Source organism: Lagenorhynchus albirostris, chromosome 5 (genome assembly GCF_949774975.1).
Source record: "Lagenorhynchus albirostris chromosome 5, mLagAlb1.1, whole genome shotgun sequence".
NCBI classification, from domain to species: Eukaryota; Metazoa; Chordata; class Mammalia; order Artiodactyla; family Delphinidae; genus Lagenorhynchus; species Lagenorhynchus albirostris.
Window position 1 is genome coordinate 17,296,987 of NC_083099.1, and position 21,706 is coordinate 17,318,692.

General features: G+C 42.1%; 2 long non-coding RNA genes across 4 annotated transcripts in view; one reads left to right on the plus strand and one right to left on the minus strand.

The window, feature by feature from the left end:
• The window catches only part of LOC132520377 (uncharacterized), a 41,440-nt gene extending 31,768 nt beyond the window's left edge, over positions 1–9,672 (minus strand). For both annotated transcript variants that reach the window (XR_009540538.1, XR_009540537.1), the window contains exons 1-2: positions 9,363–9,672; positions 8,334–8,470 (exon numbers count right to left, since the gene is read on the minus strand). This is a non-coding gene — a long non-coding RNA (uncharacterized LOC132520377). The remainder of the gene's footprint in view (positions 1–8,333; positions 8,471–9,362) is intronic.
• The window catches only part of LOC132520378 (uncharacterized), a 38,344-nt gene continuing 25,553 nt past the window's right edge, over positions 8,916–21,706 (plus strand). The window contains exons 1-2 of one of the 2 annotated variants that reach the window (XR_009540540.1): positions 8,916–9,386; positions 9,496–9,651. This is a non-coding gene — a long non-coding RNA (uncharacterized LOC132520378). Of the gene's footprint in view, positions 9,652–21,706 lie in introns of both variants that reach the window. The other variant, XR_009540539.1, reaches the window with a different exon arrangement.

The window sequence follows — 21,706 nt, forward strand, 5'->3', positions numbered from 1 at the left end:
TCTGGAAATAGATAAAATTCCTTTATGTTCATACTAAGCCATCCCTGCTATGGAAGAAAGTTGGAATACTATATAGATAGATAGATATAGATATAGATATATAGATATACATATACATATATATAGACATACTTATATACAGATAGATTTTCAACAATACTGTGTCAACTTCCTTATTTTTAACCAGAAAAACCTGTTAATTAGGAAAAACTAAGCTTTACTTAGCTTTATTGTAATAAGAGAGAACATCACCTTGACAGACAAGATTGTGTCTCAAAAGGGGAAACTCAAGGGGGGGATATTTAGAGGATTTTAAGAGGGATAAATGACTTGGGGATAAAAGCCTTGGAAGGCAGGAAACGGATTGGGCAGAGCTTACAACACAATAGCTTTGGGTTGTTGGGCACAGGGAGGACAGGGTCTTAAAGAGTCTTGATGGGCAAGTTGTTAACGCTTAGTAAGTAAGTCATTTTCACTGGCCCTCAGTCTTATTTTCCAGGAGCAAATACTTCCTGGAGCAAGCAGGTAAATTATTTGGTCTGGCCCCAGGATCGCTGAACACAGGAGGAAAGTGTGTTTGTTTCCACTCTAATTGAAATGAAAATATTTACACTGAAGCCTCAATTGTCCCTAAAAACCCACTTTCCAGAATTTTACATTCTGTGATCACTGTGGTAGAAATCCATCAATTAACATTTGTATTTTGTTTCACAGTTTACAGAAAGCGTTCCCGCACATGGTGTCTTTTGATACAATAACTTGTGAAGTAGTTAAGCCAGGTCATTTAATATTCCCATTTTACAGATAAGGAAATGAAAACTCAGGGAAGTTATGTAATTTATCCTAAAAGTGAAGTGCCTTAGCTAGGAATTAAGTCCCGCTATTCAGACTCCAAAATCCATACTCCTCAATAGCACCACAAACAGGTTTTACAATGTTACATTGGAGGCTTCAAAAAAAAAGAAAGAAAGAAAGAAAGTGCTGAGGAATCTGGAGTTAGCCCTTGAAGTTTATTTAATGTAATTTGGTTATAAGAATATTGGAAGGATCTCATTATAACTTGGCCACAACTCTAAACTCCCAGGATCATGGACCTAGAGAAGGAGCTATAATGGTCAACAGCAGAGCGCTACTTAGCCAAGTATACATCAACTGAGAAACAGGAAAAAAAAAAAAAAAAAGATGGCTTCCTGAGTGCAAAAAGCACTGCATAGCACTTTTGCCCCGGTTGCTATTAGCTCCTTAAAGCAGACGACTTAGAAGCAAGTTCTGTGGGTTCCAAATTATAAATTCTTATAGTGAAATATGTTTTTCAAGGACACAAAGTCCCACAAGCCTGACCAGGAAGTTACCCAGTTTTCAAGTGGAAACTTACTGGTGGGACTTAATGAGCCATGTCACTTCCATTAATGAAATGAAATATACCACATGTTCCAATGTCCCTTTAAATTGCGGATTCGTCTTAATCAGATAAACAAATATCACAATCCCCTCTGCACTAGAAAAGCACACTCTATGATGATCTGAAAAAAAAAAAATCACAAAGTCAAATAAGGAAATAAATCCCAGATATGGTAGTTCATTATATGAACTATCTCTTGGAAAGTGAATGTCCAAATAGCTTAAGTAATTATCTATGGCTGCTTGAAGAGTGGAAGAAATCAATTGTCCCATGTGCTTTTCTCAGGCAGGGCCCGTACTCTAAACTGGGGGCTCTCAACACTCACTGTACCTTGTAATCATCTGGGGAGCTTTGAAAATTCCTGATTTTCAAGTCTCACGCCGGACCACATGAGTTTTTTAATTTCCCCAGGTGATTCCAGAGTGCAGCCAGAACTTAGAAACAGTGCTCAACACCAGTGGTTCCCGAAATATGGTCCCCAGGTCAGCAGCAGCATCTGGGAACTTGTTAAGCATGCAGATTCTCCTACCCCACCCCTGACTCTGAAACAGAAATTCTGGGTGTGGGACCTAGCGATCCATGTTGCCACATGCCTCCGGGTGATTCTAGTATAAGCTACAGCACTATTCAGAAACACTGATTCACTATTCTAAATATAAGGGCTGTGTCCCTCTACCTGCAGCTTAAGGGAACACAAGCCTGACCTGCCCCAAACACTGCTTGAGACCTGTGGCTTTTTGTCTAAAGACAGAAGCCACTGTTGACACAACACCCAGGCCTCTGGCTTTAGGTAAACTGTGAAGTACCGTGTAAGTGTAAACTGTGGGGCTTTAAGGTAGAAGGGAACAACAAGTCCCAAGGCCCAACTCCAGGGCTGGTCCCATAAGGCAGGCTGGTCTCACACAGAGCGCTACTGAGGACCACAGTCAATAACCCACGGCCAACATTTGGGGATTTCCTCCCAGGATGCATTACACCTTCTTCCGACTGCCAAGATTTTTGTTCAGGGATTCACCTGTTCCCCTTTTAGTCCCTGAGTGGAGTCTCACTTCTCAGGAACCAGGCCAGTCACCTAAAGGCTTTGGCACTGAGGACCTTGGCCCCACCTTCCTCTCCGCTCTATCTCCTCCCATCCTCATGGCTACATGGGCAACACCCTGCAGGATCATTCAGTTCCTCGGCCACGCACTTCCTGAACTTCATTTCCAATGACCTTTCCCTAGACTCAAGCTCACCCATCCCTGCCCACACATCTTTTTTTTTTTTTTTTTTTTTGCGGTACGCGGGCCTCTCACTGCCGCGGCCTCTCCTGTTGCGGAGCACAGGCTCCGGACGCGCAGGCTCTGCGGGCATGGCTCCCGGACCGGGGCACGAACTCGTGTCTCCTGCATCAGCAGGCGGACTCTCAACCACTGCACCACCAGGGAAGCCCCCACAAATCTTTTAAAATCAGTAATTCAAGCATCCCACCTCCCGCCCTCAGCCTCCTCTCCTTCCAGTGTCTTTGCTTGAATGCTTTGTTGGCCTCACCTGCCTTTCTCCTTCTCTCCCTCTTTTGCTCCTCCTGAGACAATGAATGCCCCTCCTTCAAGGTCAGGGAATAAAAAATGCACATGTTTCCCATCTCCAAACACTCTTTCTGTCACTGCTATTTGAATTTCCCCATTTTCCTCAAATCTCTGCCACTCTAATATGATGGAAGGAGTCCCTTCTGCTTGCAAAGGCAAATCTCTAATTGCATTCAGGTCTCTCCCTCCACCCCTTTTCTCAGAAATTTCACGTTACTCAGTATCTGCCCTTATTTTTTTCTACTTTTTCAATCTTATTCTCAAACCTGGATCCTTCCTGTCATCTGTTAAACATGTACCAATCACTCCTGACCAAAGTCTTCCCCGTAAGAAGATACATGCAGGCACTGTTCTATTCCCACCCTTCTTGCTCATTCTTCCCACAGGAGTTGTCCACGTTTCCTCTCTTGATGGGTTCATCATTTGTTCCTTAGCCCTTCTGGTCTGGTTTCTGTCCCCCACACTAATGCTTCCTATGAACTCGGCTCCATGTGGTTAAACCCTGGGGCTGCTCTTCAGTTCTCATTGTTATTGAATCCTTAGAAGCATTGCACACCCTTGATCACTCCCTTCCTCTCCTCCTTCCTTACTATCTCCACCAGTTAATCCCCCCTAGAAGATAAACTTCATGAAAACACAGGCTTGTCTGTTTTGTACCTGCTGTATCTACATCCTAGAACAGTTTGGGCACATAGTAGGTGCTCATTTAATATTTATTCAATGAACAAATGAATCGATTGCATAAACTGTCATCTCATTATAGTACAGGAAGGAAAGTACAACTAGGAAAGAACATATTATGGGGAGTGGGGTCTACCCTCATATTAGGTCTGGAAGTCTTCTGGTTTCCATGAAGCCACACTCTCACACTCTCTACCTCTCCTACCTCCCTTCCCAATCTCCTCTGCCAGATGCATTCCCCTTCTCTCACCCTGATGTTGTGTCATTCTTCGGGAATTGTTCCTAGACCCTATTTTCTTCTCACCTTACATCCCCTCCCCATGTAACGTCAGCAGTGTCATTTACCATCTTCATACCCATACCACCTTCACTTAGATGTCCTCAGCCTGGTCCTCTCTTCTGAGCTCCAGACCAGTATATCCAGTATATCCCTTCCTGCTCAACATCTCCACCTGCGTGAACTATAAGCGCCTCAAATGCAACATGTCCAGAATTAAGCAGACAAACTAGTGTTTCCCCATATCTGCTTATTTTCCATTGCTCTGTCTCAGCAAGGGACATCACCTTCTGCCTAGTTACTCATGCTTCCTTCTCCCTTAATTCTCCTCCCCAGAATCAAGGATAATGATTTTAGACATTGTTATAATAAATGGGATTCTGTCTCTCTTAGGCCCCTCCTTCTTTTTTCCCCTTATCTACTAGATGCAGGTAAATCCCAGTTATAGTACACACACACAACTTTTCTTTACAAACTTGCTTTATCTGGAGTTACTAAGTGTCTCTTTTTCTGTTTGTTCATTTCATTTGTTTACTAGCTAGATCTTCCCTCACCTCTTCCCATACCTCAAATAGCTCTGTAAGACATTTCTCCGTTCAATGCCCCACTTTGTCAAACTTGATCCTTAGTGCATCCAATCCATTTTCCTCCCAGGGATATTTCTTTCAGAGTCCTCTCTTCTCTCTTTCTCTTCTCTCCCTGTTCCCCTGTTTCCTGGACCCCATGTCTTCTTCTTTTCTTGGTTGACTCTCTCATTCTAATGAAGCATTTCCTTTAGTAGCTTCTGAGAAGCATCAAAAGTAAATTTTTGAGACAACATGTCTGAAATGTCCTTAGCTTATCCTCATATTAAGATACTAATTTGCGTGAGTATAGAATTCCAGGTTGACGATAATTTTCCATCAAAATTTTGAACTTGTTTTATTGTCCTTTATTTTTAAATGCTGTCGTTGAGACATCTGATGTCATTCTGACCTCCAATTCTTATATGTGACATGCTTTCTCTCTGGAAGATTTAGATGCCTCTGTTTAGCATTGGAGACCCTTAATTTTGTGATGGGCTTTGATACATAGCTCTTTTTCATTCATTCCTTAGAACTTTACAATCTGAAAACTCATGTCCTTCAGTTCTGATAAGTTTTCTTATATTATTATTAGTTTTTAATATATAATTTCCTTTCCAGTATTTTCTTTTTCTATTCTCTCTTTCTGGATTTAAAGTTTTATTCTGTTTTTTTTTTAACATCTTTATTGGAGTATAATTGCTTTACAATGGTATGTTAGTTTCAGCTTCACAACAAAATGATTCAGTTATATATATACATATATTCCCATATCTCTTCCCGCTTGCGTCTCCCTCCCTCCCACCCTCCCTATCCCACCCCTCCAGGCGGTCACAAAGCACCGAGCTGATCTCCCTGTGCTATGCGGCTGCTTCCCACTAGCTAACTACCTTACTTTTGGTAGTGTATATATGTCCATGCCTCTTTATCGCTTTGTCACCGTTTACCCTTCCCCCTCCCCATAGCCTCAAGTCCATTCTCTAGTACGTCTGTGTCTTTATTCCTGTTTCACCCCTAGGTTTTTCATGACATTTTTTTTTAATTCCATATATATGTGTTAGCATACGGTATTTGTCTCTCTCTTTCTGACTTACTTCTCTTTCTGACTTACTTCACTTCTGACTTACTTTCTGACAGACTCTAGGTCTATCCACCTCATTACAAATAGCTCAATTTCGTCTCTTTTTATGGCTGAGTAATATTCCATTGTATATATGTGCCACATCTTCTTTATCCATTCATCCGATGATGGACACTTAGGTTGTTTCCATCTCTGGGCTATTGTAAATAGAGCTGCAATGAACATTTTGGTACATGACTCTTTTTGAATTATGGTTTTGTATCATCTCTTTATCCTCTAACTTTTGGCTTCATATTTAGTTTTGATTTTTCCCTTTCATACCAGAGGCTTTCCTTAAAAGGCTGTCATCCTTGGATATTGTAATTCAGCTTAAGCTACACTGTGTGTTTGAATGAAGCTTGTTGGTTGGTGGGCTTTACTGTGGGGCAATTGTATGGCCATCTGGCTTTTTCACAGCGACCCTAAAATGTCAGTTTCTGGATATCTTTATTCTATGGTGGTTCAGTTTCTCCAGAGAAGATCCTCTGATCTTCAGCTTGCTGGGAACTTCCAAGGTCTCACTTTTCAGTTAGCTGACTTTCACTTAATCCCTCACTTTCCCCAAATCTGCGTCTTGGTTCCTGAATCCTTCTGGTTCAATTTCTTCATAGGCTCTTTCTCATGGACCTCTGAGCTTGACGGAGTGATAATATGTAAAGAGCATTAAAATGAATTTATCTAGGCAGAAATTTTGGAATCAGAATTTTGGAATCTGACCTTTCTTAGGTACTGACACCATCTCCTCAGAGAGAGATGGCTGTGAATGGCTGGATACTTGCAGGATTTCATGGATATCATGTCCTTCCATTGCCTCCAGGTTTAGACTCTCTTTACTAATTCCTGTGTTCCTTTTGCCCATAGTATTTTATGTCTGAAAGGAATCCAGCCCTATTGGTATGTAAAATTTTGGTATAACTCTTAGACAATTATTTATGTGTGTCAGACCTGTGCAGTGGGGCTCAGACAAACCTCCATTTTGTGCATTGTTGGGGTGATGGCAGGTGGAGAAGTGGAAAGAGGTTGGTGAAGAAAATGTAATGTTTGACTGAAAACATCTTTGTGGGACTGTCCCTTTGACCAATGTTTCTTTCTTGGTTTCCTAGCGCAAATCTGCTGAGTAGTCATAGCCCATTTTAAAAGTCACTGGAAGGCTTCCCTGGTGGCGCAGTGGTTGAGAGTCCGCCTGCCGATGCAGGGGACACGGGTTCGTGCCCCGGTCCGGGAAGATCCCACGTGCCGCGGAGCGGCTGGGCCCGTGAGCCATGGCCGCTGAGCCTGTGCGTCCGGAGCCTGTGCTCCGCAACGGGAGAGGCCGCAACAGTGAGAGGCCCGCGTACCGCAAAAAAGAAAAAAAAAAAGTCACTGGATTTTGAAAGTTGTCACTAATTCTGGCAACAAAAAAAGCTTGGTATTTCACTAAAAGGACTTCAAAATCATCCCAAAAGAAGATTTTTGACGGGGTGTGGGAAATGGAGCTGATGACTCTTTACACACTTGAAATGAAACCATTAACAATGTGCTATCCATTATAATGCACATAAGTGACTTTAAATTTTTATGAGCCTCATTAAAATGGATTAAAAGAAACAGGTGAAACTAATTTTAATAATATACTTGATCTAATTCACTCTTTCCAAAACATTATCACTTCCAACTTCTAATTGATATAAAACATCATTGAGTTATGCAACATTTTCAGGTGTGTCCTGAGTCTTTGAAACCCGGTGTGTGTATTGTATTCCTCCAGCACATGGCAGCTGGGACTTAGTCACATTTCAAGTCCTTAACGTGGCCACTGGTCACTGTATGGGACAGCACCGCTCTTAAATCATTCATTACCAATGGGAGGCAATGGGTTGTGACTATAATCTGTAAGCTTCCGGTGAAAAATTGCTGCATCAGAACCATTCAAATGTAAAGCAGGTGTGTCTGTCAACAAGCATTGCTCCGTTGAGCTGAGAAAATTCTGGGCCTGCTGAACATAAGGTCTTGGGAGCCACTGAATGGAAACAGGCTTTCTGTCTGGAGGACCAGCTCCCATTAGCTTAGGAAGTCCTGGGCATTTTCCTTTCCTGAGGCGTCCAGTATTTTTCCTCAGTTTACAAATTAAGACTTTTATTTTCCCATTTTCCAGCGTGTCCTGGTAGCAACTAAGGTATATTTTATGAGTCTCTTGGGAATTTCTGGAATTCAGATGGAATTCCATCAATGGTGTGCTAATGAGCGAAGCAGAACAGACTCTATCTTCTGTCTGGGGTGGATGGGCCTGAACCCAGTTACAATTAATTTCTGCATTAATTGAATAAGCGTGAATGCAAATAATATGCTCCTTTGCCTCACAATATATTAAGCTTCTGGGGATCCCAAATGTATTATCAAGATGACCTAATTCATTCGCACTCTACAGACCGGCTGTTTGGGTTGGTAAATACCCCATTTTATCTGTCTGCTTCATTCCATGAGCTATTGTTTATTGCTCCTAAGAGAGACAAGGCTGGGGGAGGAGAGTGGGGTTACCCCTTTCTAGACCAGCTGGGCCCTCCTGTCCCAGGTTCTAAGACTACCTTTGCTGCTCCACCCTCCATGCTTCTCACACACAGGACTGAGAGACGTTCATGGAGACGGAAGTGCACACAGAAACCCCTGTTTGACTTTCAGAGGATCAGCAGGGTTTTTTGCTTTTGTTCTGTTTTGTTTTTTCTGTCTGCGTGAAAGATGGTACCTTGACATTTTCCAGTGCTGGCCAGCTCTTCAGACAAACAGCCTGCTTGTTGTCAAATCGCCAACTCAGGCCAAGGCACCTCCTGCCCCTGGTGTGCCTGACTGCCAGCAGTCCTCCGCAACAAGCCGCTCGCACTTCTAAAAAGGTGACATTTTAGCAGTCTGTTTATAAAACGGCCAAAGGAATATTTATCATGACGTGCAAACAAAAGAGGCACTGGAGAGAAATGTTTTTCGCCAGGTTTTCCAGACCCTGAAACCTGCCTCCCAGCCTCCCGGACACCTCTTGTTTCCCTGAGCAGCCCCACAAATATCAGAAGAACACAATTCAGCAGATCCGTGGCCCTGGAAGGCGCACACACGCTGTGTGAACACTCAGGCCGGGCAGTCTGTGATGGTTAGACGTGTCAGAATCTGCCACGACTGTTTCCAAGGGATTATTAAAAGAATATGCTGAGGGGAAATTTTTCTGATTACAGCAAGAGTCCAAAAGGTTAAGGAATTGCTGAGTTAAAATATCCCTGACTGACTGGAGTTGCCCCTGGCATTATATTCCATTTTGACAGGCCGCCCATGTTGGAAAACAAACAGACACTTCCTTCAACAAGATGGTGATAAATCAATTATTCTACAGGAACAGCGGCCACTGGAGCATAGATTTAAGAGTATTATGCAGTTTTCTCTAGTGACTTATCCAGCTTGCTGTCTGCGAACTTGTTTGAACCTCTTTGGGGAAATAGCAGAATCAGAAGTTAATGTCCTGAAAAGAAGCTACCATCAGAACATTACTCATTAACTGAGAAAACCTGAAAATAACCAGAAAGATCTGGCTGCAGTCGTTGATGCCAGACCAATATGGAGCCGCTGTCTCTTTCCTCCAGAGGTCACCAGCCAGGCCATCCACGACGCACTTGGAAAACCAGGGAAATAAACTCTGATGGACCACCTAGTCTGTGTTATGCTGTTCAAGCTCAGAAGGGTGCAAAGTTCCAACGGGTTCCCAGCACCACAGGATTCCCCCAACACTAACCTCAGTCAGATGTTTACGGCCAAGGTACAATCCACCTCGGATCCAAACAGCTCTGGCTGGACTAGACGCCTCTCTCTCCCTCCTCTCTCTCTTTCTTCTCTCCGCTTTTGCTCTTTCTCTCTCTCTCAACCAGCAAATGGAAATGGAGATTTAAGGAGTGGGGGCAGAGACGGGAGTCAGACGAATTTCACGGTGTCCTGGGCAAGGAGAAAGACAAACCCCTTTGCCCCTAATAATTAAAAGGAGGAGCCGCTTTCTGGCTGGAGCAGCAGGTGTGCAAGGGACTGAGGTAAGTCCCATACTGACATAGTTGTTTGCCTGACTCCTTCTTTCCTGGGCTGTGGGCACCTTGAAGGCAAGATCTATGTCTTAAGGTCTTCCTTTAAAACAATGTGTATTTTCTCCTAACTATGGAAGAAATCCATGCTCATTATAGAAAAACTGAAAAATACAAAAAGATATTTTTATATAGCTTTAGAATAGTATTTGGAACATAACAGGCACTCAATAAAATTGTGTGGGAAGAAAGGAAGGAAGGGAGAAGTCAAGGATTCAGATAACTGTGACGTCAATCTCCTCATTAAAGTGTACATAATTCAGCAGTGGTCACGTGGGGCACTGAGTCAGGAAGTGCTAAAGCCCAGAGCTGTTCAGGGTGGCGCTCAGGCTCACAAGCTGCCTGTGGCTCTCGCTGCCACGCCTGTCTTTGGTCTCAGGAGTTTATCAGGAGGTATAAAGTGAATTTATTGGATTGCGAGGAACTGAGATTACTTAGCTTGGAGAGGAGAAGCCTTGGGAACCACTTAAGAATTACTATGGCACTATTATCTCTATTATAAAAAGTAGTAAAGTTTATTAGAGACAAATTGGAAAGTATAAATAAATCCCTTGGAGTTGCAAGCCTGTTGACAGTTTGGCACGTTCTCCCCAAGCATGTTTTCTTGGCATACGTTTTTGTCATTCGTTCTTTTTCCATCTTTGGGATCATGCTCAATCCGTGAAGGGTCACGAGCCGTCATTGGTGATGAAACCCATGTGGTGGGCCTAACTAAGAACTGGAAAAGACCCAATGGAAGCTCATATAAAATACCAAAATGCATGACACCCAGCATTGGCAAGCGTTGCTTCCTGCAGCCGTTGTGTTAGTAATAAAAGTATGTATAAGATGTCCTGGGTCAAGAGGCAAAATGAACTGTGTGGAGATAGAGGGTTGCCTGTCATTCCAGTAAACAACAAAAGTTGGTTGCCATCAAGCCATCCACTACGGCACTACCGCCAACCACGGTGGGTGTGCCCTGCTGGGAGTTCAGGACTCAAGATGGAGGAAAAAGAGGATACTGACCCTAGATAGTTAAGATGCATATCAAAGGAATAGTTTCAATGAGCCCAGTCTCTTTCATCTTCCCATAGGTAGAAAAGCACTAAAATCATTAACTTGAGATGTCTGTGTTTTGTGATTATCAGGGATCTTTTGATGTGCCACTACTGTTCTCCCCTCCCACCCCCACCCCCACGCAAAACCTCCTATATATCCCGGCTCCTCCCTTACCTCTTTGGAACAGTTCCTCAGAGCTATCTGAGAGGCTGCCTCCCCAATTACTGTCCTCAGTAAGGTCCCTCAATAAAACATAGCTAGCCACTTTTAGATTGGGCATTTTTTTTTTCAGTTAACTGTTTACTCTGGGTTGTGGTCAAAAGGTTTAAAAAATACTGTACGATATTTCTTTCTGCATGTTCCACCGACCAATTTAATAGAGAAGTGGTTATATGTCATTGCATTGTCAGTGGAGACATCATTGTAATTAGTAGTCTAATATGCCAACAAGTGAATGTACTATAACTTACCTAATCTTCTCCTACGGCTGGGCATTTAGGTCACTTCATTATTATAAAATATATAGAAATTTAAAATATTTCTGCATAGTTGTTTTGTACTTTTAAGATTAGATTCCCCCAAATAAAATGATTATATTAAAGGATATGACATAGGAAATGCTCAGAGAGCTCCATGCTTAACGCCAGAGGCACAGACACTATTTTGATAAGTTATTCTTCCCCCATCCCCAGTCCACACTTTCAAAGACTCCTATGGGAGTTGAAGTGCAGGTGGCAACGTGCACTTCGGATTTTCTTATTGAGAAAAGTTATCAAGAAGTAAACGTAAGTCAAGCATAGCCTATTGAAGCTTTGTTTCTGTTAAGCCATCAATCTCTCCCGACCTAGGACAAATACTCCCCAAGTGAGGGTTGTATGCCATTAAGATAACCTTATTTGATGGATATACATGCCATTAGACGACCTCGAATCAATACGGATATCACTCCTTTACCGTTTCTTTCCCAATCCTCAAGTCTCTGTCAGGTGCTAGTATATCTTTAAACACTTGCTTTTCCCCCTGTATTAGGATGTGATTGGTTGCTAAAAACAGAAAACCCAACTCAGGATGTTCTCAAGGACTGAAATAGCCTAGAGGGCAGGAGGGAGGAGTCCTGGCTGGTCTGCTGAGCTGGATCTGGGGCCTCTAGTATCTGGCCTCACTCTCGGGCTGGCAGCAGCTCTTCCCATGGCTGAGGCTGCTCCAGGGAGGGCATTTGTACTCAACATTGGCCCCAGTTGGCATCTAGAGGAAGAGATGCATTATCTTTCAGGGTCTCTCAAAAGAGAGAAAAAAATTTTTTTTCCCAAAAGCCTCCAGGAAATTTCCTCCTCATGTTTCATCAGGACAAACTGGCTCACACTGCCTTTTCTGAACAATCCTAATGGCCAAGAGTAGCCCTAAGCCTTAGACCTAGGTCTGAGGCAAGGGGTAAGTGTGCTAGGTGACTAAACAAGACTCTCCAATCCCTTGTTAACAGAGAGCAGTCCTCTGTCTGGATACCTTTAGGCAAACAACAGAGTCTGGCTTACTTTGAATAATACAAGGGTGTTTGTTTTTGCTTTTCTTTTTTCTCCCCCATTGCCTTCTCTTGATGGCAAATACTACTGATTTCTTATTTACGGTTGTAATAAAAATTTTGTTTTTAATTATCATTCGGTTTTAAAATGTAGTTTAGGAGATGTGGATGCCTATCTGGAGCGTGGAGTAAAAAGTACCTCTCTGAGTGGGGGATTGGAATGTCCGTGGCTCAGTCACTGCGGGAGAACGGGCCAGGGTTGCTGGGGCCATGCTTAGATCTCGTGATGTTTCGGCAGCTCCAGACTAGAAGTGGAGGCAGCTTCTCGCGAGAGCCAGTGCTGAGGGCTCTGTGCGGGCCCCGTGTGTGTTGGTGAATGTGAGCGTGGGGTAGCAGCCGCTGCCGTTTCAGAGAGCTTTCTGCTGCTGTATCCTGAGCTGCCGAGGCTGCCGTCCTGAACTCCCCTGCGGGCTCCTCTGATCTCATTGTTTCTTGTAGATTCACTGGGGCCTGTCCGCTCTCAGAGCCCAAAATTTGGGGTGGGCGGTTCCAAGGCCTGGGGCCTAGAGACCGAACAGTAGCAACAGCCAGTGGCCGCCCTCCTCTTTCTGAGTACAAGCGCCGCAGGGACCCAAAAGCCTGCCCAGGTATGTAGAGAAAATGGCAGACGATATTGATTGTGAAGCAATGCTTGAGGCTCGTCAGAAGAAGACTTGCCTAACAATATCTCACCTCTACTCTCGTGAATTCACCTTTGATGCCAGTGTGAACTGTCAGAAAGATGAGAACAAGTTGAGCAGTGCTAACGGCCATGAAGAACATAGCCCAAAAGTACTTTGCGTTAAAATTTAGATCTTCTTACATGGAAGAGGTCAAATCCAGTTATAGCAAAGTACCTTTACATTAGAGGCCATATAACCAAAAAGTCCACACGTTACCGGAAAGGGGGGACCTGCTTCTAGGGCCCAAGAGTGGTCTCTTTAACTCTTGGAAGTGAATTGCCCGAGGAGACACACATACTGACAAAGCGAAAGACTTTATTGGAAAGAGGTGCTCGAGGTTAGAGCAGCAGGGTAAGGGAACCCAGGAGAACTGCTCTGCCCCGTGGCTCGCAGTCTCAGGTTTTAGGGTAAGGGGGTTAGCTTCCAGGCTGTCTCTGGCCAGTCATCTTGCTTGTGCCCATATTTGGTCTAACTCACGGTCCTTCCTGGTGGCGCCTGTGCATCTCCCAGCCAAGATGGATTCCAGGGTGAGGGTTTCTGGGAGGTTGGGCTGGTGTCTCCTCCCTCCTTTTGACCCCTCCTGAATTCTCCCAGTTAGTTTTCCGAGGCAGCACCGTGTTCCTTATCGGGACCTCCTGTTGTGAGACAACAGGTGCAAGCAGTTATTATTGTGCCTGGCCAAGGTGGGTGGTTTCTGTCAATGGTCCCCTAAAACAAAGGCCCAGCCCAGTGGACTACTTACTTCAATGATGTTCAGTACAAAATTCCACTGCCACTAAAGACTTTGGAAAGTCCCTTTTAAGTTGCAACAGAACTTGTCTATTCGTGTGGATTTTGATGACATTTCTTTAGTTAACTTATTAAATGTTTATGGAGCTTCAAAAAAATAAAATGTGATTTAATTTAGAGAAAAAGTTTAATTAAAGACTAGGACACGTGATAGATCCATGAATGTGGTAAAAATTATGAAGGTGATAAGAAAATGAGAACTTTGAGGAACATCATCAAGCTATTACTTCCAGGCTAACAGATGTTTGGGCCTTCTAAATAAAGAAAGTTAGATGTAACAGGCATTATCGGATCAGCTTCTCAGTTCCTATGGTTGTAGCCTGCTGGGTTCTCAACCCCAGCTGGATGGCTTAGTCTGTGCGGGCTGCTGTAACAAAATACCACAGACCAGGTGGCTTACAAACAACAGATATTTATTTCTCACAGTTCTGGAGGCTGGCAGTCTAAGATGAAGGTTGGGTGAGGACTCTCTTCCAGGTTGCAGACTTCTCTCTGTATACTTATGTGGTGGAAAGGGCAGGGCAGCTGTCTCGGGCCTCAGTTAGAAGGGCATTAATCTCATCCATGAGAACTTTGCATTCTCACCTACTCACCTCCCAAAGGTCCCGCCTCCTAATACCATCACATTGGACATTAGGATTTCAACGTATGTATTTGAGGGGGACAAAATATTTAGACCATGGCACTGGATTAGAATCATATAGGAGTTTTGATAAAGCAAATTTCTGGGCTCCACGCTCCAAAGATTACAGAGGGTCTCTATTGGGGTCTGAGTATCTGTATTTTTTTTAAAGCCTCACAGACTATTTTAATGTACAGCCAAAGTAAGGACAACTGCTGAGAACTTTGGTGAATCCTTTTGAAACTGGAAGTTTAAGGGCAACATGAATTTGGTTTGGTTTGGTTTGGTCTGCTGTCTCCATCCCAGAAATGTCATGTTTGTATCCACTATTAATCCAGTCAGAAGGAGCATAAAGATGTGCACTGTCGGCCAGAGAGCAAAGGGGACAAAAGCTTTTCTAGAGATGATAAAACACATTTTGAAAATACTGCTTCCCAATTAGTGTTCTCACAATAAATTTGCAAGGATAGTTATAAATGCAGGAAGATATTAATGTTAGTTTGTGTTGTTTTCAATGTGTGCTTTGGAAAAAAGTGTACATTAAAGCTTGGAGTGGGCTTCCCTGGTGGCGCAGTGGTTGAGTCCGCCTGCCGGTGCAGGGGACGCGGGTTCGTGCCCCGGTCTGGGAAGATCCCACATGCCGCGGAGCGGCTGCGCCCGTGAGCCATGGCCGCTGAGCCTGCGCGTCCGGAGCCTGTGCTCCGCAACGGGAGAGGCCACAACAGTGAGAGGCCCGCGTACCGCAAAAAAAGCTTGGAGTATTTGAAAGTGTTTTTAAAAAAATCAGTGCCCCTTTTGTTATTATTTTCTTGGTGATATAAAATATTAACCTAAGGGTGTTCAGCTTCAAACTTCAGGTGTTTATCTGCTCCAGATTTTAGTTAGGTGTTTGAAGATGAGTGTTGTCCCTGAGAGGCCAGAGTTACTATGTTTTCAAAATGCACTCATTGTCAAATTTATTTGAAAGGCCATATATTTATACATGGGTGTTTTTCTGCTGCTTGTGGCATTTGCAAAATTAGGTACCTCACTCTTCACTAGTCAACAGTAAGATCAATGTAATTTAAGAGGTTACTAATCTTCTTCTTCCACACTTCCTCCCCATGAAATTATACTTGTACCTTTGGTCTTCCTTCTGTATCATGAGGGTGTTGACATTTTTGATCTAACTACCTTGTAGCATAAATGAATGTTAACGAAGGGGCTTTGAGTTCCTATGTAAGAGCTGTTTGAAAATGATTAAAGAAGACAATTTAGATGATAGAAACCGAACTTTATTTAACACTTCGTGAAGCAGACAGTGTTTTTTTGTAGAACTGCAAAATGAGGCAGAAAGCAGGAAGCTTTTATAGGATAAAGAATAAAGAGCAAGTAAGAGAAAAACAGAAACTCTCTGATTGGCTGGTACCACACAGTCCACCACATAGTCTGTTGATGTCTGGGGTGAGAAGGCCCAGAGTTGGCTTTGTGTCTGGGGATTGGCTGACTGGATATATTACATTTCTGGTTGAGTGGAGCATATATAGGGACACGAGAGTTATCTGAGATTCCATTTTTCTGCTCATGTTTTTTTAATTCAAAATTCATTTATTCAACAAATATTTAAGCACCTATATGTGCCAAGCTCGGGCACTGAGGTAACAGATGTGAATATGGAGACCACCCTTGGAGGTCAAAGTCAAGCTGGTAGGCAAGACCTTTGTCCCCAGCTAGAGAGTTCTTAGAAGAATGAGGCTGACCTGACATTCAGTCCCAGAAGGACTAAACTTCTATTGGAGATAGTAACAAGCAAGGAGACCTTAGGTTGGAAAGATAGAAGTCCTTCAGAGGGTGTCAGAGAAATTTGTCCCCTGGCGTGCTTTCATGTATCTGGACTGCCTCTGACCCAGCAGGCAAGACCCTGTCTCACATTTTGTTTCCTCTCCTTGCCCCCCTGACCACCACTGTTCACGCCATCCGCTGGCCCACCTTGGCCCACCTTGGCCTGGCCTCACTAAATTACCATCTGCACCTGACTGTCTGCCCTTCCTGGACCTCTGTTCCAGGAGCCCATACCCTTGGTGTGGTTGGTCCTCAAAATTTATATCTTTATTAGAAGCCGTTAACATTGAAATGTTATTTAATATTCCAGAATCATATCTGAATATCACTTTTTCACTCATAATACACATTGAAAAAAATTTTCACCAAAAAATTTTCTTTAAGAATTAAAAAACTGGAAGATCATTTATAACCTAGATCAGTTGTATTCCTTGATGCAACTGTAAGTCCATGTTTGGTCTTATACCATGATACACACAAATACTTGGACATTGAAACTAACAAATAATATGACTGTAGAGCATCGAGTATTCCTACTGCAGAGGTACCAGAAGGATGTATTATATGTATTAACATTTTTTTCAAGTTGTAAAGAAAGTATTTGAACTCAGCATCATTTGAAGTGTGATAGCACATAAACAGGATATTTAATTCCAGAGAAAAAGCATGCATTGGCACCTAACTAGCCAAATTGTGGTGTGTGTTTAATAAACTGTTACTTATATTCCAGTTTTACTTTTTGACCAGTGTGCATTTAAATGCATGTCTTAACTAGATGTTTTTTAATACAATATTTATTTGCTATTCAGCAAAGACAGTATCCCTTGAAACTCAGCATGGAAAGTGACAGAGAGGCTGAGAAGTGAGTAAGTTGTCAGTACTGATGACTTTATGGTTAGGTTTGTGGGCAGAGAAAAAAAACAGGAGAAAGTCATGCAAAACAAACTATTACCTGTCAAATTCTTTCTTTCTTTTTTTAAAAAATTTAACATTAGAGATCAGAGCCCCCCCAAAATGAATTTTGTTTTCCTTTCTGCTTTAAAGCACTCTCCCCTTGATGTTTAATGCTTACAGTGACCGCAAGGGACACCTTTGTTTGCATCCATGTAAGCGGCCTTCATTTAAGTTTAATGTTACAGCCCTGGAGGGCAATTCATTTATTTGGTTGCCTCTGGTCAAAATGGTTCCTGGGCACTTTAGAGGAGTATTGATCATTCAGCCGCTAAATTATTTGCAGAAAGGTAGATGAAACCACTTTGTGTCTTTCATAAAAATCATTTCAATGACAGTTGAAAGAGTTTTTTTTACACCCGCCAATGCTGCCTTTTATGTCTATGTTCTACTTTCTGCAGAGTTTATCTATCTTCACTCCATCATATATTTAAATAGCATAGGTCTCAGTGATTACGGTAAAACTCACGAGGAAATGTGGGACTCCCATGGGGGAAAATTTCACTTGCTTTTTGAGGTAGTTATTAGAGCTGTTCCCAAATATTCCAGCCTCCCTCCTTCCCGACTCACCATAGGACTGTACTTCCCTGCAATGGGTGGTTGGGAGTGGTCAGGAGACTTGCTCTGATGCACAGATGGATGTGGAAGTTGTGTGTGTCACTTCCAGACAGAAGGTTTAAAAGCCAGTGTGTGCCTTTATACATTCTCTCTCCCCACTGCCATCACAACCAGTCTCAATCCAGAGACTGGCTTACTTTTCAGCCTGAGTCCCAGACAGAGGACCATGAAAAGGCCCCTCTGACAAAGCTCCTGCTGACATTTGATAGACACGTGGCATAATTATAAACCTGAGCTGTTTCAAACTACCGAGATTTGGGGGCTGTTTGTTATGGGAGCATAACCCACACTCTCCTATTTCATCTTTGTTTTTTAAGTCTCAAAGAGAAACTATCTTGTAAGTGCCAATTAAAAGGCAATTTTGTTTCACAATAACCAAATGAGAGCATTAGCTCTTATCTAAATTGAGCAAATTAAATAAAGTTCTGTATTTATATAATGACCCAGTTGCTTCTCCCTATCAGTCATCTTTTCATTCTTAAATAGAAGGAGAAATCAGGGAAGATTTTGGGCCACAAACTGTCATTGCCACTTTCATTTTGAAATTTTTTTCCATGCCATTTTATTACTAAAGAACACATGTCCCTGAGTAAGTCACTTCATTTTTCTAGACCTCGGTTTCCCTATTATGGAGAAGGAAGGTGTTGGAGGAGACTTACTGGATGATCCCTGAGGTATCTTGCGGCAGTAACATTCTGTGCTTAATGCACAGTTCACAGAAATCAATAGGAAAATTAAGTGGAAACTAGAACTCAGATCTTTCAGCTCTTCTTCTAGTTTCTGAAAAGTGTTATTAAAGCTTAAAATAATTTTGCTATGAGACTATATCCTTTTATGAGAGAGAGGCCTAAAGTGAAAGAAAGAGGATTTTCAAAGAAATAAAAATGTTGGAAATTTCTGGGTTTTTTTTTTAAACGTTTTATTTTTTGTTTGATTTTTTTTCAGTGAATGTTTACATATAATCTACATCCGGAAAAATGCACAAGTCGTAAATGAAGAGCTTGGTGAATTTTCACAAAGTGAACATGCTCTTTTTCTTTTCATTGCAGTGTAGTTAATTTACAATGTTGTGTTAATTTCAAGTATACAGCAAAGTGATTCAGTTACACATACATACATACATATGTATGTATGTATTCTTTTCCATTATAGGTTACTACAACATACTGAGTACAGTTCCCTGTGCTATACAGTAGGTTCTTGTTGTTTATCTATTTTATATATAGTAGTGTGTATCTGTTAATCCCAAATTCCTAATTTATCCCCCACCACACATCTTTCCTCTTTGGTAACCATAAATTTGTTTTCGAAATCTGTTTTGTAAATAAGTTCATTTGTATAATTTTTAAGATTCTACATATAAGTGATATCATATGATATTTGTCTTTCTCTGTCTAACTTCACTGAGTATGATAATTTCTAGGTCCATCCATGTTGCTGTAATTGGCATTATTTCATTCTTTTTATGGCTGAGTAATATTCCATTGTATATATGTACCACATCTTCTTTATCCATTCATCTGTCGATGGACACTTAGGTTGCTTCCATGTCCTGGCTGTTGTAAATAGTGCTGCAATGAACATTGGGGTGCATGTGTCTTTTTGAATTATGGTTTTCTCTGGGTATATGCCCAGTAGTGAGATTGCTGGGTCATATGGTAATTCTATTTTTAGTTTTTTAAGGAACCTCCATACTGTTTCTCCATAGTGGCTGTATCAATTTACATTCCCACCAACAGTGCAAGAGGGTTCCCTTTTCTCCACACCCTCTCCAGCATTTGTTGTTTGTAGATTTTCTGATGACGAATGGATAAAGAAGATGTGGTACATATATACAATGGAACATTACTCAGCCATAAAAAGGAACGAAATTGGGTCATTTGTAGAGATGTGGATGGATCTAGAGACTGTCATACAGAGTAAAGTAAGTCAGAAAGAGAAAAACAAATATCGTATATTAACGCATATATGTGGAACCTAGAAAAATGGTACAGATGAACTGGTTTGCAGGGCAGAAACAGAGACACAGATGTAGAGAACAAATGCACGGACACCAAGGGGGAAAAGTGGCGGGGAGTGGTGTGGTGGGATGAATTGGGAGATTGGGATTGACATGTATACACTAATATGTATAAAATAAATAACTACTAAGAACCTGCTGTATAAAAAAATAAATAAAATTCAAAACAAAAGAGAAACTGTTCTCCACAAAGTGAACACACTCTTGTAACCAGCCCCCAGAAGCCCTCCCTGTCACTACCCCGACACAGGGTTACCAGCTTCCTGACTTTCACTAGGCTGACTTCTAACAGCAGAGATTAGTCTTGCTGCTTTTTAACATCACCGAAGAGCACCACATGCACTCTTTTGTGCCTCCCCTCCTTAGTTAATGGTAGATTCATCGGTGTCTTTGCATGAAGTTGTACTCTGTTCATGCTCATTGCTCTATAGTGTTCTACTGTGTGGATTTACTGCAGTCCGTCCATTCCACTGTGATGGACACTTGGGATGTTTCCAGGTTTGGGCCAGTATTTTTTTTTTTAACATCTTTATTGGAGTATAATTGCTTTACAATGGTGTGTTAGTTTCTGCTTTATAACAAAGTGAATCAGTTATACATATACATATGTTCCCATATCTCTTCCCGCTTGCATCTCCCTCCCTCCCACCCTCCCTATCCCACCCCTCTAGGTGGTCACAAAGCACCGAGCTGATCTCCCTGTGCTATGCGGCTGCTTCCCACTAGCTATCTACCTTACGTTTGGTAGTGTATATATGTCCATGCCACTCTCTCACTTTGTCACAGCTTACCCTTCCCCCTCCCCATATCCTCAAGTCCATTCTGTAGCAGGTCTGTGTCTTTATTCCCATCTTGCCCCTAGGTTCTTCATGACATTTTTTTTTCTTAGATTCCATATATATGTGTTAGCATACGGTATTTGTCTTTCTCTTTCTGACTTACTTCATTCTGTATGACAGACTCTAGGTATTAATAGTGGACATTCTAATGCGTGGCTTTTGGTGGATATTATTTCCTTATATCTTCAAGCTTAGGGTTCAGGAGGTAGACATCCTTAGACCTAAGTAAGAGGGTCTAGCTCTGTTGCAGAAGACTGCATTTTGGAGCATCTCACTAGGAATAGAGGGGAGTAAGCAATTCTGGAGTCCCAGGTAGGAGAAGGGAGAGAGGGAGGGGGTGGAAGTTCTGTGGAGTTAGAAGATTGAGTTCTGCTGTTCCCAGCAGGAATGCTAGATCCCTTTAGTTTAATCCTTTGAACCCTCAGGCAGTGACACCATGTGGAATTCCCTAAAAAGCATTTTCCGGAGCAGCATTGTTGTGTCAAAGTAGGAAGTCAGCAAAAAAACGGTAGATGCTTAGAAGAAAAATATTTTTTCTAGACTTGCTATTCAAAATGGAAGGAATCTGTAAACAAACACAGTATGTCAAATACTAAATAAAAATGCGTTAAAATTCATAAAGGAGAGGGAGAATGTGAGCAGCTGCTGAGCACCTCATTCCCCTTCTGATAGATCTTGAAACTTGCAGCCTCCCCAAGTCCAACACCAATCCAATCTGGGGTGTGTAATCATATTAAAAAATGGTAACATACCATTAAGTATGATTTTTTAATTTGTTTTCTCCATAAAACCATGAAATTATGAGAGAATAAGTAACAGGCAGCAGGCCCATAAGCTTGTTCAAATGTCATTCTTGTTTTCATTCCTGAAACTTGGGTTTTTTCTTGGCCTCCCAGAATGCAAAAGCCTTCTGCCATCAAACCCATCCCAGTTCACCCTGAATTTCTAACTCCTCTCTTTCGTCATGTTTTTTTATGCATGTTTGGGTGAATTGACGCACTAGCTATTGGCCCAAAGAAAGCAGTGGTTTAGTTAAATTAATGTAACTTATTGAGTTCTTTATGTACC